Consider the following 18,897-nt stretch of genomic DNA (forward strand, 5'->3'; position numbering starts at 1 on the left):
TGCAACAGTCTCTGCTGATACTCCTGCATGCGTGCATCCCTTTCTATGGCAGGAATAATTTCTGCAAATTTACTTTTGTACCGGGGATCTAACAGTGTGGCAACCCAGTAGTCAGGATTATTTCTAATTCTCACAATTCGAGGGTCATGTTGCAGGTAGTGCAGCAAGAAGGCACTCATGTGTGTTGCGCATCCAGGAGCACCAAGTCCCTATTGTGTTGGTGGCGAGGTAACAATCATGCTTCCTTCCTCTGTCCTCTCCCCCCAACCTCGCACAACAGAAATGTGATCAAGGTCTCCCTCATCTGATGAGTCTTCCATCAGTTCGTCCTCCACTTCTTCCTGGGCTCCTGCACCTTCCTCACTAGTTTGGCTGCTACCATGCGCCCTGGTAAAACCATCTCCCCCACCCTCACATGCCTGCCGCCTTGGTGCTGCCGACCGTCTGGACCTTGCAGATGTTAGCCCTTCCGCATACAACTCCTCCTCCTCTACTTCCTTCACCTCCTCTTGTGCCACCACCTGACTCCGAATTCTGTTTAACATGTGCTCCAGCATGTAAATCACCGGAATAGTCATGCTGATAATGGCATCGTCAGCACTAAACATCTTCGTCGCCATTTCAAAACTGTGCAGAAGGGTGCATAGGTCCCTGATCTGAGACCACTCCTCCAGCGTGATTTGCCCCACCTCTGGATCTCGTTGGCCCAGGCTATACGTCAGAACGTATTGCACCAGGGCTTGTCGGTGCTGCCACAGTCGCTGCAACATGTGCAGAGTTGAATTCCACCGGGTAGGCACATCGCATTTTAGCCGGTGAAGTGGCAGGCCCAACGACTTCTGTAGAGATGTAAGTCGCTGAGCTGCGGGATGCGAACGGCGGAAGTGAGCACACAGCGACCGTGCCCTCTGCAGAAGGCCATCTAGTCTGGGATAGTGGGCTAAAAATTGCTGGACAACCAGGTTCAACACTTGAGCGATACAAGGCACGTATGTGACATTGTCCCGGCGAAGGGCCGCACCCAGGTTTGCAGCATTGTCGCACACGGCCTTCCCTGGTTTCAGGTCCAGTGGAGACAACCATTCATGAAATTGGTTCTCCAGAGCTGACCACAACTCCTCAGCTGTGTGACTCACATTTCCCAGACATTTCAATGTAAAAACCGCCTGATGACGTTGAGCCCTACTGCCAGCATGGTAAGGAGGTGTGCAGGATCCCTTCTGCGCAGTTAGAAAGCTTGTGGCATGACCAGACAGGCTTTGGGTGCAGGTGGAAGACCGAGAGGAGGTTGAGGAGGCATAAGCAGTGGAGGAACTTTGACATAAAGAGGATTGACGCACAACTCGTGGGGACGGCAAGACTTGGACAGCAGCCCCTTGTCCTGCTGTCACCATAGTTACCCAGTGCCCAGTCAGCGACATGTAACCCCCCTGTCCATGCCTACTCGTCCAAGTGTCTGTGGTGAAATGCACCCTGTCACACACAGAGTTTCTCAAAGAAGCCGTGATGTTGTGTGCGACATGCTGGTGGAGCTCAGGCACACCTTTCTTTGAGAAGTAGTGCCGACTGGGCAGCTGGTACTGGGGCACTGCGACGGACATAAGGTCTCGAAAATCCTCTGTGTCCACCAGGCGGAAAGGCAGCATTTCTGTAGCCAAGAGCTTGCAGATGGTGAAATTCAACCTCTTAGCTTTCTCATGGCTAGGAGGAAATGGTCTTTTACTTGTCCACATCTGAGGGACCGAGGGCTGGCTATTGTGCTTAGACGGGGTTGATAAGGGTGTCCCCGGCAAACTGCCGGTCTGTGAGGAAGATGCAGGCGGACATGTTAGGTTGCCTTGATCCAAAGGTGGTGCTATCGATGTCGGACAGCGCTCAACACCAGCTGGTGTTACCACCTCCAAAGAAAATGATGACCTGCCAATCACGCTGGCTGTTGCGGGTAAAGAGGTGGCAGGTCTGCGCCCCAAAACAGGTGTGACTGCTGTCCCCCCAGTCACAGAGGATGAAGAGGCCGCGGATGCACAAGATATGGCAGACGGTGGTTGTCCCGGCCGGCTAGGCCGCATTGTAGCACACTGAGCTTCCCACTGCAACTTATGCTTCATGTCCATGTGCCGGTTCATGCATGAAGTACTCAAACTATGTATTTTTTGGCCTCTACTTAGCTTTTGCTGACAAATGTTACAGATAACACGAGTTGGGTCATCTTTATCGATCTGAAAAAATGCCCAGGCTATGCAAGGCTTAGCACCCATGCGACCTGAAGAGCCACCACGACTTGTGGTGAGAGGCAGAGTTGTGTTTGAGGATGCAGTTGTTGACGTGCTTCCAGTACTACGTCTCTGTCCAGGAAGGCGCAACCTGACCTCGTCGTCACTAGCATCTTCCTCCACCTCCTCTGCTGACCTCATCTCTTGGCTGACTGTGGGTTGACAGTAAGTGGGATCTCCAACCTCATCATCATCACCCTGTGCGTTATCACACCCGTCGTCCTCAGAGCCAACCTGTTCCTGCCCTGACAAAAAACTAAAGTTGTCGCTCCAATCAGGTATTTGAGTCTTATCATCGTCTTCCTCATTGTCTCCACCAACAGGAGTTACAGTTTGGGAATGAGGGTCTACATTATGGTCAGAACCTTCTGCGTCTGGTCCTGGATCCGACTCATAAAGATTCTGGGCATCAGTGCAGATCATTTCCTCGTCTGGATTCACAGAAGCGCTGGAGTCGACCTCTGATTCCCAGGCTATAGTATGAGTAAACAGCTCTGCAGACTCAACCATCTGTTCTACCTCATACTCAGACGGGCAGCTGGAGATTTGGGAGCTGTGAGGAAGCAAGTGCGATTGGGGTGACACCTTTGAGGACTGGAGTATTTGTGATGTTGAAGTTGATGTGGAGGAGAGCCCACTTAAAGGAGCGCTTGATATCCGTTGAAGCACCTGCTGTTTTTGTGCCTCATCTGGAATTTGTAGCAATTGGCGTGGCCGTAAGAAAGGGATCTTATCACATTGTCCGCTAAAAGAAGTAGACATTTTAGTTTGGCTGGAAGATGGTCTTTCTTCTGCAGATGTTACTGTTGCTTTAACACCTACACCACGGACACAACCTTTTTTCCCCTTCCCAACACGCCTATTCCCCTTTCCACCATCAGCAGGCCTTTTTCCACTCATTTTGGTGGTTAACTAATTCACAACTCTGGAGTTGTTTGCACAAAAAAACAATGGATGGGAACCGAGCAGAGCTGAGTGGCCAAACTGTGGTATTAGGCCAAAACTATTGGCTGGGTTAGATGCAGAAAAAAATTATATTCAATTTGCAACCTGATGGAGGTCAGTATAGATGGACTAATAGAACAAGTCCCACACACAGCTAGAAGCCCAAATATTTTTTCAGAGGTAGATGCAGAAAATTTTTTTATTCAGTTTGCAACCTGATGGAGGTCTGTATAGATGGATTAATAGAACAAGTCCCACACACAGCTACAAGCCCAATATTTTTTCAGAGGTAGATGCAGAAAAAAAATATATTCAGTTTGCAACCTGATGGAGGTCAGTATAGATGGACTAATAGAGAAAGTCCCACACACTGCTAGAAGGCCAAATATTTTTTCAGAGCTAGATGCAGATAAAAATTATATTTAATTTGCAACCTGATGGAGGTCAGTATAGATGGACTAATAGAACAAGTCCCACACACAGCTAGAAGCCCAAATATTTTTTCAGAGGTACTGTAGATGCAGATAAAAATTATTTTTAATTTGCAACCTGATGGAGGTCAGTATAGATGGACTAATACAACAAGTCCCACACACAGCTAGAAGCCCAATATTTTTTCAGAGGTAGATGCAGAAAAAAATATATTCAGTTTGCAACCTGATGGAGGTCAGTATAGATGGAGTAATAGAACAAGTCCCACACACAGCTAGAAGCCCAAATATTTTTTCAGAGGTAGATGCAGATAAAAATTATTTTTAATTTGCAACCTGATGGAGGTCAGTATAGATGGACTAATAGAGAAAGTCCCACACACTGCTAGAAGGCCAAATATTTTTTCAGAGCTAGATGCAGATAAAAATTATATTCAATTTGCAACCTGATGGAGGTCAGTATAGATGGACTAATAGAGAAAGTCCCACACACTGCTAGAAGGCCAAATATTTTTTCAGAGCTAGATGCAGATAAAAATTATATTCAATTTGCAACCTGATGGAGGTCAGTATAGATGGACTAATAGAACAAGTCCCACACACAGCTAGAAGCCCAAATATTTTTTCAGAGGTACTGTAGATGCAGATAAAAATTATTTTTAATTTGCAACCTGATGGAGGTCAGTATAGATGGACTAATAGAGAAAGTCCCACACACTGCTAGAAGGCCAAATATTTTTTCAGAGCTAGATGCAGATAAAAAATATTTTTAATTTGCAACCTGATGGAGGTCAGTATAGATGGACTAATAGAGAAAGTCCCACACACTGCTAGAAGGCCAAATATTTTTTCAGAGCTAGATGCAGATAAAAATTATATTCAATTTGCAACCTGATGGAGGTCAGTATAGATGGACTAATAGAACAAGTCCCACACACAGCTAGAAGCCCAAATATTTTTTCAGAGGTACTGTAGATGCAGATAAAAATTATTTTTAATTTGCAACCTGATGGAGGTCAGTATAGATGGACTAATACAACAAGTCCCACACACAGCTAGAAGCCCAATATTTTTTCAGAGGTAGATGTAGAAAAAAATATATTCAGTTTGCAACCTGATGGAGGTCAGTATAGATGGAGTAATAGAACAAGTCCCACACACAGCTAGAAGCCCAAATATTTTTTCAGAGGTAGATGCAGATAAAAATTATTTTTAATTTGCAACCTGATGGAGGTCAGTATAGATGGACTAATAGAGAAAGTCCCACACACTGCTAGAAGGCCAAATATTTTTTCAGAGCTAGATGCAGATAAAAATTATATTCAATTTGCAACCTGATGGAGGTCAGTATAGATGGACTAATAGAGAAAGTCCCACACACTGCTAGAAGGCCAAATATTTTTTCAGAGCTAGATGCAGATAAAAATTATATTCAATTTGCAACCTGATGGAGGTCAGTATAGATGGACTAATAGAACAAGTCCCACACACAGCTAGAAGCCCAAATATTTTTTCAGAGGTACTGTAGATGCAGATAAAAATTAGTTTTAATTTGCAACCTGATGGAGGTCAGTATAGATGGACTAATAGAGAAAGTCCCACACACTGCTAGAAGGCCAAATATTTTTTCAGAGCTAGATGCAGAAAAAAATTATATTCAGTTTGCAACCTGATGGAGGTCAGTATAGATGGACTAATAGAGAAAGTCCCACACACTGCTAGAAGGCCAAATATTTTTTCAGAGCTAGATGCAGAAAAAATTATATTCAGTTTGCAACCTGATGGAGGTCAGTACAGATGGACTAATAATGAAAGTCCCACACACTGCTAGAAGGCCACATATTTTTTCAGAGGTAGATGCAGAAAAAAATATATTCAGTTTGCAACCTGAAGGAGGTCTGTATAGATGGATTAATAGAACAGGTCCCACACACAGCTAGAAGCCCAATATTTTTTCAGAGGTAGATGCAGAAAAAAATATATTCAGTTTGCAACCTGATGGAGGTCAGTATAGATGGACTAATACAACAAGTCCCACACACAGCTAGAAGCCCAATATTTTTTCAGAGGTAGATGCAGAAAAAAATATATTCAGTTTGCAACCTGATGGAGGTCTGTATAGATGGATTAATAGAACAAGTCCCACACACAGCTAGAAGCCCAATATTTTTTCAGAGTTAGATGCAGAAAAAAATATATTCAGTTTGCAACCTGATGGAGGTCAGTATAGATGGACTAATACAACAAGTCCCACACACAGCTAGAAGCCCAATATTTTTTCAGAGGTAGATGCAGAAAAAAATATATTCAGTTTGCAACCTGATGGAGGTCTGTATAGATGGACTAATAGAACAAGTCCCACACACAGCTAGAAGCCCAATATTTTTTCAGATGTAGATGCAGAAAAAAATATATTCAGTTTGCAACCTGATGGAGGTCAGTATAGATGGACTAATACAACAAGTCCCACACACAGCTAGAAGCCCAATATTTTTTCAGAGATAGATGCAGAAAAAAATTATATTCAATTTGCAACCTGATGGAGGTCAGTATAGATGGACTAATAGAATGATGCTATGCCCAAAAGATTTTACTTCACTAGGTGCAGTAAAAAAATTGGTATTCTATACACAGGTGGTATATCTTGCAACACAGATAGGCTACTCCACTGACTAACACACTCTGCAGTAGGCCAAAAAGGATTAGCTTTGCTAGATTCAGCCAAATGCTGTGAAAAAAACTTGCACAGCACTGGCACAGACCTGCCTGGCAAAAACTGATAGGAACTGATGTAACCTAGTCCTGAAAAGGACTCCAATTACAATTAGTCTTTACTCCCACAATCTATCTATTTAAGAGCACAGACCTGCCTGATAAAAGTCGTAGGAAATGCTGTAACCTATTCCTTAAAAGGACTGCAATCACAACTATTCCCTACTCCCAAGCTATCTGTAGATTTGTGCGAAAATTGGCTTGGAATTAACAAGGTATAGCGCACACAGCAATAGCGGTGCCGTCTAACACGCAGCTGCAGCAGTGAGAAAATGGTGGCGACGGGGAAAATGGCTTGGTCTTATAGGGCAAGGACATGTGACATACACTGCCAATGACACATGCCCTTGCTTGTGTGAAAAAAAGCACTTCGCTCCGTGTGTGCGCTGCTGATAGGCTGACAGATTGCACCTCCCCACTGTAAATGCGGGAAAGAAAAAAAAAAAATGGAGATCTTCATTGTTCCTGCAGAGATCCATCCCCTGCCCCTCCCCCCCACCCCGCTGTACACTCAAACTGCGTATTAACATTAATTTTCATCATTACTGAGAAAAAATCCAGTTATGATTTTGGTGCACGAACAGTTATCGAACATAACCTCGAACAGCCGAATTTTTCTCAAATTGTTCGTGTTCGCCGAACGGCTCGAACACCGCCCAAAACAGCTCGAATTTGAGATTGGCGAACAGTTCGAGTAGAACAACGCTCATCTCTATTCTTTAGCAATGACCTTTTGTGACTTACCCTCCTTGTGGAGTGTGTCAATGATTGCCTTCTGGACATCTGTCAAGTCAGCAGTCTTCCCTATGATTGTGAAGCCTATTGAAACAGACTAAGGTACCTTTTTAAATGCGTAGGAAGCCTTTGCAGGTGTTTTTTGTTAATTATTATAATTTAGTGAGATAATGACTTTTGTTTTTCATTGTCTGTAAGACATAATCATCAACATTAACAGAAATAAACACCTGAAATAGATTACTCTGTTTGTAATGACTATATAATGTATGAGTTTCACTTTTTGCATAGGAACATAGTTTTTAAGGTTGAAGGAAGACTAAGTCCATCTAGTTCAACCCATAGCCTAACATGTTGATCCAGAGGAAGGCAAAAAAAAAACCATGTGGCAAACACCAAGTTCCACATTGGGGAAAAAAATTCCTTCCTGACTCCATACAATCAGACTAGTTCCCTGGATCAACGCCCTATCAAGGAATCTAGTATTTATAACCTGTAATATTATACTTTTCAAGAAAGGCATCCATGCCCTTCTTAAATTTTAGTAGTGAATCACTCATTACAACATCATGCGGCAGAGAGTTCCATAGTCTCACTGCTCTTACAGTAAAGAATCCACGTCTGTGATTATGATTAAACCTTCTTTCCTCCAGACGTAGAAGATGCCCCCTTGTCCCCCTCTCAGGCCTCAGAGTAAAAAGATCAGTAGAAAGGTCTTTGTACTGTCACCTCATATACTTGTACATAGTAATAAGATCACCCCTAAGCCTTCGTTTTTCCAAAGTAAATAACCCCAAGTGTAATAACCTGTCTTGGTATTGCAGACCCCCCAGTCCTCTAATAACCTTGGTCGCTCTTCTCTGCACCCTCTCTAGTTCAGCTATGTCTTTCTTATACGCCGGAGACCAGACTGTACACAGTATTCTAAGTGTGGTCGCACTAGTGACTTGTATAGAGGTAAAATTATGTTCTCCTCATGAGCATCTATGCCTCTTTTAATGCATCCCATTATTTTATTTGCCTTTGAAGCAGCAGCCTGACACTGGCCACCAAACGTAAGCTTGTCGTCCACCAATACACCCAGGTCTTTTTCAGTTACAGTTTTGCCCAGTGTTTTACAATTAAGTATATAATTATACATTTTATTTCCTCTGCCCAAGTGCATTACCTTACATTTATCCCCATTAAAGCTCATTTGCCATTTATCAGCCCAAGCTTCTAGTTTACATAGATCCTCCGGTAATATAAAATTGTCCTCCTCTGTATTGATTACCCTGCAGAGTTTAGTGTCATTTGCAAATATTGAAATACTACTCTGTATACCCCCTACAAGGTCATTAATAAATATGTTAAAAAGAAGCGTGCCCAATACTGACCCCTGTGGTACCCCACTGTTAACTGAGACCCAGTCTGAGTGTGTTCCATTAATAACCACCCTTTGTTTCCTATCACTGAGCCAGTTCTTAACCTACATACATATATTTTCCCCTATCCCCATTGATCTCATTTTATGTATCAACTTTTTGTGCGGAACTGTACCAAAAGCTTTTGAAAAGTCCATATACACAACATCCACTGCATTTCTTTGGTCCAGTCCGGAACTTGCCTCCTCATAAAAGCTAAACAGAGTAGTTTGACAGGAACGGTCCCTCGTAGACCCATGTTGATATTGGGTCATGAGGTTATTCTTCTTCAGATACTCTAGTATAGCATCTCTTAGGAAACCCTCCAGGATTTTACCCACAGTAGAAGTTAAGCTTACTGGCCTATAATTTCCAAGTTCGTTTTTTTCCCCTTTTTGAATATTGGCACCACATTTGCTATACGCCAGTCCTGTGGTACAGATCCTGTTATTATGGAATATTTAAAGATGAAAAATAATGGTCTATCTATGACGTTACTTAATTCCTGCAGTACTCGCGGGTGTATCCCATCCGGGCCCGGGGATTTGTAAACTTTGGTGATTTGTAGACGCCGCCGTACTTCCTGCTGGGTTAAGCAAGTGACATTTAATGGAGAATTTTTGTCATCACTAATCATGTTTTCTGTCATGCGATTTTCTTGTGTAAATACTGTTGAAAAAAAATCATTTAGTATATTGGCTTTTTCCTCATCCTCATTCACCCAGACTATTTTTAAGGGGACCAACACTATCATTTTTTAGATTTTTACTTTGTAGTTAAAGAATATTTTGTGACTATTTTTACTTTCTCTGGCAATGAGTCTCTCTGTCTCAATCTTTGCTGCCTTGATTTGGTTTTTACAGAATTTATTTAATTTTCTGTATTTATTTAATGCCTCATCACTACCTACTAGCTTTAGTTCTCTAAATTCTTTTTTTTTGTCACTAATTGCGCCCCTTACAGCTCTATTTAGCCATAGTGGTTTCCTCCTATTTCTAGCATGTTTATTCCCATAGGGTATATATTGTGCACAGGTCCTATGCTAATAAATGTCTCCCATTTGCTTTGTGTAGTTTTATATCTCAGGATATCGTCCCAGTTTATTGCACTAAGATCATCTCTCAACCGTTGGAAATTTGCCTTCCTGACATTTAGTGTCCTTGTAACCCCTCTACTACACATCTTATTAAAGGATGAATGAAAACATATTATTTTGTGATCACTATTACCCAAGTGACCCCCAACTCGTATATTTGATATGCGGTCTGGCCTCTTGGTTAATATTAGGTCTAGCAGTGCCCCCCTTCTTGTTGGGTCCTGAACCAGTTGTGAAAGGTAATTGTCTCTCAAAGTTGTCAAAAACCTATTACTTTTGCTTGAACTACAGGTTTCTGTCCCCCAGTGTATTTCAGGGTAGTTGAAGTCCCCCGTAATAATGACTTCTCCTTGAGTCGCTGCTTCATCTATTTGCTTTATGAGGATATTCTCCGCTGCTTCCATTATTTTTGGAGACTTATAACAAACCCCTATCAGTAATTTATTATTTTTTCCCCCACCCCTTCATCTCCACCGACAGAGACTCTACATTTTCATTAGATTCACAAATATTCTCACGCAAGATGGGTTTTAAGGATGATTTTACATATAAACACACACACACCCTCGCTTGTTTGTACAGTCATTTCTGAACAGACTATAGCCCTGTAAATTTATTGCCCAGTCATGGCTCTCGTCCAGCCATGTCTCAGATATCCCCACCATGTCATAATTATTTTCCAACAAAATGAATTCTAATTCCTCCATTTTGTTGGTGCGGCTTCTGGCATTAGTGTACATGCATTTTATGTATCTCTCTGTACCTCTATTCCTTCTTACGATGTTGACTCTTCTAACCCCACCCCCAATTTCTTTATTTGTGCCTAGGTCACTATCTGCACTATCTTCCCCACCTATAAAATGAATACCCTCCCCCACAATCCCTAGTTTAAACACTCCTCCAACCTTCTAGCCATTTTCTCCCCCAGCACAGCTGCACCCTCCCCATTGAGGTGCAGCCCGTCCCTAACGTAGAATCTGTAGCCAACTGAGAAGTCGGCCCAGTTCTCCTGGAACCCAAACCCCTCCTTCCTACACCAGTTCCTGAGCCACTTATTTATCTCCCTAATCTCTCGTTGCCTCTCTGGCGTGGCACGTGGTACAGGTAATATTTCAGAGAATACCATCTTGGAGGTCTTTGCTTTAAGCTTGCAGCCTAATTCCCTGAAATCATTTTTAAGGACCTTCCACCTACCTCTAACTTTGTCATTTGTGCCAATGTGCTCCATGACCGCTGAGTCCTCACCAGCCCCTCCCAGTAATCTGTCAAGCCAATCAGCGATGTGCCGGACTCGAGCGCCAGGTATGCAGCACACTGTTCAATGATCCCTGTCTTTGTGACAGATTGCCCTATCTGTTCCCCTAATAATTGAGTCCACCACTACCAGCACCTGCCTGGCCTGCCCTGCTCTCCTATTCCCCCCCTTACTGGAGCTGACACTCCTCCGGCTTTCAGAGGACATGCCTTGCTGCAGCAGTGCTACCCCTGTACCGACACCCCCCTCATCTGCCAACTTTGAAAACTTATTGGGGTGTACTAGATCAGGACTAGCCTCCCTGGCACTCTTCCCTCTACCCCCCCCTTCTAACTGTCACCCAGATAGCTGCCTCACTGTGCTGCAGCTCCCTATTATCACCCTCCCCCACATCTACCCCAGTGAGCAGCTGCTCAGTGGGCAGCAGACTCCTTTCCATATTGTCAATGGATCTCAGTGTTGATAGCTACTCATTTAGATCCAGTACTTGGGCTTCCAAACGCACAACGTGCACACATCTCGCACAGCTGTATGCATCCGGCTGTTCAAGGATTGCATACATGTGGCAAGATGTACACTGGATAGCATTGTCAATAATGGAGCTCATTTCCTAATGAGGATTGCCCTAGACCGAAATGTTAAGTAACTTTTTGTATTGAAGAACTGAAATAAATTAACTTTTTGATGTGGAAACTTTTAAAGCTGCTGTAAAATGTTTATTTTTTTTTATACTTTGCCAGTATAGCACTAACATTTCATGCAGTGTCGTACATAGGTTGTCATTTTTCACAACCGTCTCTGTCCTCTGAGGGGCTCACAATCTAAGGCTATATTTACACATCCATGTGAGTGTTACCTTCTCAGAGAAATGGACCAAATTTTTTTTCAGGTGTCATCCTAGTTTTTTCCGTTTATTATTCTCATCCTTTGTTTTCCCACTTTAGCAGGTAGGTAGACTGTCTAACCGTTATATTTTATAGATTGTTAGCAATGGATCAGTTAAATATGGATCAAACTCGGATGGAACTCTGAAGTTCCAGACACTGATGCAAAATACTGACCAAATACTGATGTGTGAATAAGGCCTTATGCCACTTTCACATGATCAGTATTTGGTCAATATTTTACATCAGTATTTGTAAGCCAAAAATCTGGAGTGGAGCAATCAGAGGAAAAGTATAATAGAAACATGTCACCACTTCTGTATTTATCACCCACTCCTGGTTCTGGCTTACAAATACTGATATAAAAAACCTCATTTAATACTGAACATGTGAACATGACCTACTGTGAAAATTTGTTGCATAATACATTTTGAAAGTTTAAACCCTAATCTTCACCCACTTGCCCTTATTGACAGTTACTCAATGTCAATGTTACGGGTCCGGGTGGTGGAACCTCTGTGCTTTGGTGCAAGGAGGGACCAGAGGGGCGTGACTAAGTGCCTACTCGGCCTCACCCAGGTCACACGTTGGCTTAGTCGACTCCGTGAACCAGGGAGGGATCGGGCAGGTGAACCAGGTGCCACTCTGGGACCGACCTTGTGTGAGAGCAGGCCACTCCCACGGGTCAGATGGCAGGAGCTGACCGGTACAGCGGATGAGCACTGCAGGCAGGCTGGCGGGTGGTCCAGGTAGATAAGCAGGCAGGTACGGCTGATAGCCAGACAGGTGCTCCGGGTAGGCAAGCTGGTGGGCACGACAGGTTACTTGGCAGGTGCTCCGGGTTGGCAGTCTGGCGGGCATGTCTGGTAACTGGCAGGTGCTCCAGGTAGGCAGGCTGGCGGGCACGACAGGTTACTGGCAGGTGCTCCAGGTAGACAGGCTGGCGGACAAGGCAGGTAACTAGCAGACTGGTGGGAAGAACTATTAGACATTCTAGCGGGCTGGACTGTAGACAGACTGGCAGGCTGGACTGTTAGACAGACTGGTGGGAAGGACTGACAGGCAGCGGGACCTGAGGGCTGAAGCAAGTGTCAGCACACGGAACAACAACCTTGCACAGGCACCTCCATTTTGGAGGAGGTCCCTTATAAAGGGGAAGTCCTCCGGCCATTGGCTGGGGACTCTTTAGGACGGTGCGCGCGGCCCCTTTAAGAGGGAGGGAGGGCGCGGTGCGCCCTAAGCACAGTGCCCGCACAGCAGCAGCAGGATGAGAGCAGGAAGACGCCGGACCGGGACCGCAGCGGTGAGGGGAACGGTGTCTCTGCCCGGCAGGAGGCAGAGACGCCGATGCTACAGTCCCTCTGCTATGCTGCTGCTGAAATCTCGCAATGCTCAATGCAAGCTGCAGCTGTTGGTCAAGCGCGATGAGTGGGTGTTGACTGAATACACTTGGACTCATGAGTTATCTCACTCTTTATCTAGGCTCATAAAAGGGTCATTTTAATACCATTATTATACAGCCATTCTGACATGTTTATACTGCATACAAGGCTATATGCTTAATTTAATACTGTTGGTTTGGGATAACTGACTGTCTTTAACAAAGAATCCTTCATTCCAACATGCATGCAACATTCTTATTTTTATACTTCTTGGATCCATGAAGCTACTAGAGGTGGTCCCTCTTTCTGACCCCCTTTATACCCAGCATGAATCGTAGATCTAGAGGACCAACAGCATCCACTGAGGTCAGCGAAGGAAATGAGTAATTACGCATGTAATCAGAGGCATGTTGTTAATGGTGTAAGGATATAATTAGATGAGTCTTTTTTTTCTTTTCTTGGTCATGGGAAAAAAGGGTCAAAATGGTAAAAAAGAGAACACATAAGTAAGTATATCCTAAGGACATTTGCACACAAGGTGATTGTGTGGTGTTTTTTTTCACACCATGGAAGCAAATTCACTGCCAAAGATTTGCAGTTTCGCAAAGGCATTCCTCTATGTGACTGCAGACTTGTGAATCCTCAGATTGTGTGTTCACAGAATTCTCTGGTGCCGGCTCCAGCAGCAGGAGTTCATGTGACTGCAAGTAGGCGATATGTGTAGTCCCAGCCACATTCCAACTAGACAGTTTCCAGCCTTGCTCAATATACTTGCATGGAGCGATGGCGTGACCATCAAGTCATCTAGAATGTGGCCAGGAGTATGAATATCGCATATTTGCAGTCACATGACCGCCACTCCCAGCACCAGCATTGGAGAATCCTCACACCTCATAGTGCACGTGATGTGAAGATTCACAAGTCTATAGTCACATAGTGACTGCAGACTTGTAGGTTAAAACCAGACAACCCCTTTGTTGGGGGTTTCCAGGTACTTTAAAATTGATGGTCAATCGTTATGCTAAGTCATCAAAAGTAAGCTGATAGGGTCCGGGACTATTGGCACCACTGCTGATCAGCTCTATAAAGGAGCCATATCAATCACATTTCTTTTAGTACTTTAGTTTTAGTCCCATTGAAGTAAATAGGAGCACAGCAGTTATTAAAAGTAATGCATTTTTTTCTGTATGGAGGAGTATAAGCAAGTAAGCTCAATAGTCCCTACAGTTGGATTAATCTGACAATTTACATGTCCTTTATATTTCTGACTTTATTTAAAGTGAATTCATGCCTCCTATTTTAAATGAATTGTAGCAAAATTATTTGAGCGTTCCTCCTCTACGTTTTATAATTGCATTACAAATCATCCCTAAAACATAAAACAACAAGCAAAAAGATTGCACAATATAAAACATAGACACACGCAAGTCTAGCAATGAACAGCAATAGAAGAGGACGGAGTATAAATAAAGCAGAGGTGTGCTTGTTACATATACATTATATAATGTTCTGAGCAGTCACAAAGATGAAAGCCTATGAGCGGGTGGTGGCTTCACAGAGGTCCTACGTACTGGTGGTAACACACAAGTCTATACATTGGTATTATACCAGTGCTGTATGAACAATACGCAGGACATGAGTCAAGCATTCAGTTTGTTGTCTGTTCTGGCTGTTAATGTTTTATTACATGTTTTGTTATTATAAATGGAAAACCTTAATACAGATATAAAAGCTGTGGAAGAAAAAAACGTTTTGTCTCTTTCTCGCTCTCATTTTCTGTCTCTCTCTTTAATCTCTCTTCTTTATTTCTCTCTCTCATTCTCTGTCTCTTTCTCTCCCCTTCTCTCTATTTCATTTTGTCTCTCTTTTTCTTGTTCTCTCTCTCTTTCTCTCTTTCTTTCTCTCTCACTTTCTCTGTCTTACTCTCTATTCTGTTTTCTTGATGTATTCCTTTGTTATGTCATGTTTATTAAAACTAGTAATTTAATTTAAAAAAAATAATAACAATTTAAAAAAAGAGCTGTTTTAATGTAAAGACCAACATACAATTCTCTTCTAATATTTATAGTATTATTAATAACTTAACTTAAAATAACTTATCCTTAATATAAGAAATGAAAAAGTGGGGCGGGCTGCTTAGGGTGTAGTGGTTTTACGCTGACGAGGCAAGCAAGAAAAACAATCATTTTCCATGGTCTATTACGATCTTCCTTTATTTGTCACAGGGCTCGGCTAAAGAACTCCTTTGTCAGATACGTGCTAAATATATTTATTAGAATTACAGTTTTATTAGATGTCTCTTTGACACTAAAGAGTTTCAATGTCTAGCCTTGGTAGGTAGTAAGTGTAGTGTACTTCATTGTTAATATAATTTGTAAAAAAATCTTATTTTGTTATCATTATTTTTACTACTAAATTAACAATTTAATTAAAACTTGAAAATATAAATATATTTTTATACATTATAATACTCTGGGGGTATGATTTAAAGTGAAAATATCACAATTTTGTAATTCTTTTTAATGTGTACTGAAAACTTTTAAAATTCTGTTATTATGTGAGAGAAATTATAATTTTATTGATTTGAAATCCAATACCAAACACAGAATGAGACACCAGAAGATCCTGATCACATGTAAAGTTAGAACTGCTATTAAATGGTATAAAATTGTAAATAATCCATATAAAAAAGATATTCCGGAGCACTCCAAATTTGGTGCAAAAGTAAAAAAGTATTTATTTACCTAGTCATACGCAACCTTTTAGCGTTTTTCAACCAAAGAACAAGTTATAGTTAATTTGTAGTTTTAGTTATTAGCAATGTTAATATTGTATGAAATACAATTCTTAATATACAAAAGAATCCAAACTCATAAAAAAATCTAAATATTGATCCAACTGAAGTGTTTGGAAAATCCAGTAATTTAGGATTATTGATAAATTGTGATTATCTATAGAGTTTATAATAACAGGAGCACGTACCTGTATGACAGACTCTGGAGCTGTGTGAATAGTGAAACAGGTAATCACGAGGAAACTAACTCAGCAGGACCTAAAGGAGGAAACTCTTGTATAAAAGTTGTTTAACCATTCAAGCCAAGCCTTCTAGCACATTGGTTGGAATTTTACAGAACTGCATTATTCACCCATCATTAACTTGTGTCTCTCCTTTGCAAGTAATTGCACTGTGATTATAAAAGGAGTCGATCTGGTTCATTTGAGACGTAGCAATGATGAAAGTCTCTTTTAACTTTTATGCAAGTCTGTGAATTTTGATAACTTAGTTGTAATAATACAGATAACTCAAATAATTCAATGTCTTCCGGAGAAGATGTGCCATTGCCTTCAGTAACTGGTATGACAGTCATGAACATCAAAGCTATAAGCCCAAGTACAAAACAACTGCTCTAGCTTATGGATTTTAACTCAAAGACATGGTGGTGTCAATAGTGATGGATGTCATGATAAAGTGACATGGACCCATAGAGGCCTAAATGTTAAAAGTAAGTAAGTCAATTGCAAACTTTATTTTTTATTATGAAACACAGTTTAAGAGGAAGGTTGAAACTTTTAAAAGGTTCCTGTAAATCCTTTTAATATCTGGATTTTGATTCCAAGATTGCAAAATGCATATCAATCATTCTTAGGTAGGCTGTTTTTTATACTTAGCATTGTTTTCTAGGGTCTATCGTATGTTGAACTTCTTTTTATGGACATACACCGCAAAATGTTGCCATATAATGTATTTATCAATAAGAAAGTGTGATCCATCTCACCCACGTTGAAGTAGCCAGTGAATTCTCACACACTCCTGCTCGATAGCAATAGGCAAATGATTAATGATGGAATTGAATGAAAGCCAAACATTATATATTATATATATATATATATATATATATATATATATATATACACACAGTTATATGAAAAAGTTTGGGCACCCCTATTAATCTTAAGCTTAATGTTTTATAAAAATTGGTGTTTTTGCAACAGCTATTTCACTTTGATATATATAATAACTGTTGGACACAGTAATGTTTCTGCCTTGAAATGAGGTTTATTGTACTAACAGAAAATGTGCAATCTGCATTCAAACAAAATTTGACAGGTGCATAAGTATGGGCACCCTTATCATTTTCTTGTTTTAAATACTGCTACCTACTTTTTACTGACTTACTAAAGCACTTTTTTTGGTTGTGTACACTCATTGAGCTTTGAACTTCATAGCCAGGTGTATGCAATCATGAGAAAAGCTACTTAAAGTGGCCACTTGCAATTTCTTCTCCTGTTTGAATCTCCTCTGAAGAGTTGCATCATGGGCTTCTCAAAACAACTGTCAAAAGATCTGAAAACAAAGATTATTCAACATAGTTGTTCAGGGGAAGGATACAAAAAGCAGTCTCAGAGATTTAACCTGTCAGTTTCCACTGTGAGGAACATATTAAGGAAATGGAGGAACACAGGGACAGTTCTTGTTAAGGCCAGAAGTGGCAGGCCAAGAAAAACATCAGAAAGGCAGAGAAGAAGAATGGTGAGATCAGTCAAGGACATTCCTCAGACCACCTCCAGAGAGCTGCAGCATCAACTTGCTGCCGATGGTGTCACTGTGCATCGGTCAACTATGCAACGCACTTTGCACAAGGAGAAGTTGTATGGGAGAGTGATGCGAAAGAAGCCGTTTCTGCAAGCACGCCACAAACAGAGTCGGCTGAGGTATGCAAAAGCACATTTGGAGAAGCCAATTTATTTTTGGAAGAAGGTCCTGTGGACTGATGAAACCAAGATTGAGTTGTTTGGTCATACAAAAAGGCGTTATGCATGGCGGCAAAAAAACACAGCATTCCAAGAAAAACACTTGCTACCCACAGTAAAATTTGGTGGAGGTTCCATCATGCTTTGGGGCTGTGTGGCCAATGCCGGCACCGGGAATCTTGTTAAAGTTGAGGGACGCATGGATTCCACTCAGTATCAGCAGATTCTTGACAATAATGTTCAAGAATCAGTGACAAAGTTGAAGTTACGCAGGGGATGGATCTTTCAGCAAGACAATGATCCAAAACACCGCTCCAAATCTACTCAGGCATTCATGCAGAGGAACAATTACAATGTTCTGGAATGGCCATCCCAGTCTCCAGACCTGAATATCATTGAACATCTGTGGGATCATTTGAAGAGGGCATGCTCGGCGACCATCAAACTTAACTGAACTGGAATTGTTTTGTAAAGAGGAATGGTCAAAAATACCTTCATCCAGGATCCAGGAAATCATTAAAAGCTACAGGAAGCTACTAGAGGCTGTTATTTTTGCAAAAGGAGGATCTACTAAATATTAATGTCACTTTTCTGGTGAGGTGCCCATACTTATGCACCTGTCATATTATGTTTGAATGCAGATTGCACATTTTCTGTTAGTACAATAAACCTCATTTCAAGGCAGAAACATAATGTGTCCAACAGTTATTACATATATCAAACTGAAATAGCTGTTGCAAAAACACCAATTTTTATTAAACATTAAGCTTAAGATTAATAGGGGTGCCCAAACTTTTTGATATAACTGTATATTTATATATATATATATATATATATATATTAGCTATTGAACCCGTTCTATGCCCGGGTGGAGAGCATTTTTATTGGTATGTGGTCTCCCATGCTGGTATGTGCTGCCCCCATCCTGGTATTTGTGCTGCCCCCCTCCTGTACCCACCATCCTATCCT

The 18,897-nt window shown here is 41.6% G+C and overlaps 1 protein-coding gene across 1 annotated transcript in view; it reads right to left on the reverse strand.

The window, feature by feature from the left end:
* LOC141174599 (4-galactosyl-N-acetylglucosaminide 3-alpha-L-fucosyltransferase FUT6-like) overlaps positions 1-16,220 on the reverse strand; it is an 84,012-nt gene extending 67,792 nt beyond the window's left edge. Inside the window, exon 1 of the mRNA XM_073659539.1 lies at positions 16,159-16,220. The gene's annotated coding sequence lies outside the window, so the exon portion shown is untranslated. The remainder of the gene's footprint in view (positions 1-16,158) is intronic.
* Positions 16,221-18,897: the final 2,677 nt, after the last annotated feature.

This window comes from Phyllobates terribilis, unplaced genomic scaffold (genome assembly GCF_046119375.1).
Source record: "Phyllobates terribilis strain yellow unplaced genomic scaffold, ASM4611937v1 Scaffold_13__5_contigs__length_258822181, whole genome shotgun sequence".
Lineage (NCBI taxonomy): Eukaryota > Metazoa > Chordata > Amphibia > Anura > Dendrobatidae > Phyllobates > Phyllobates terribilis.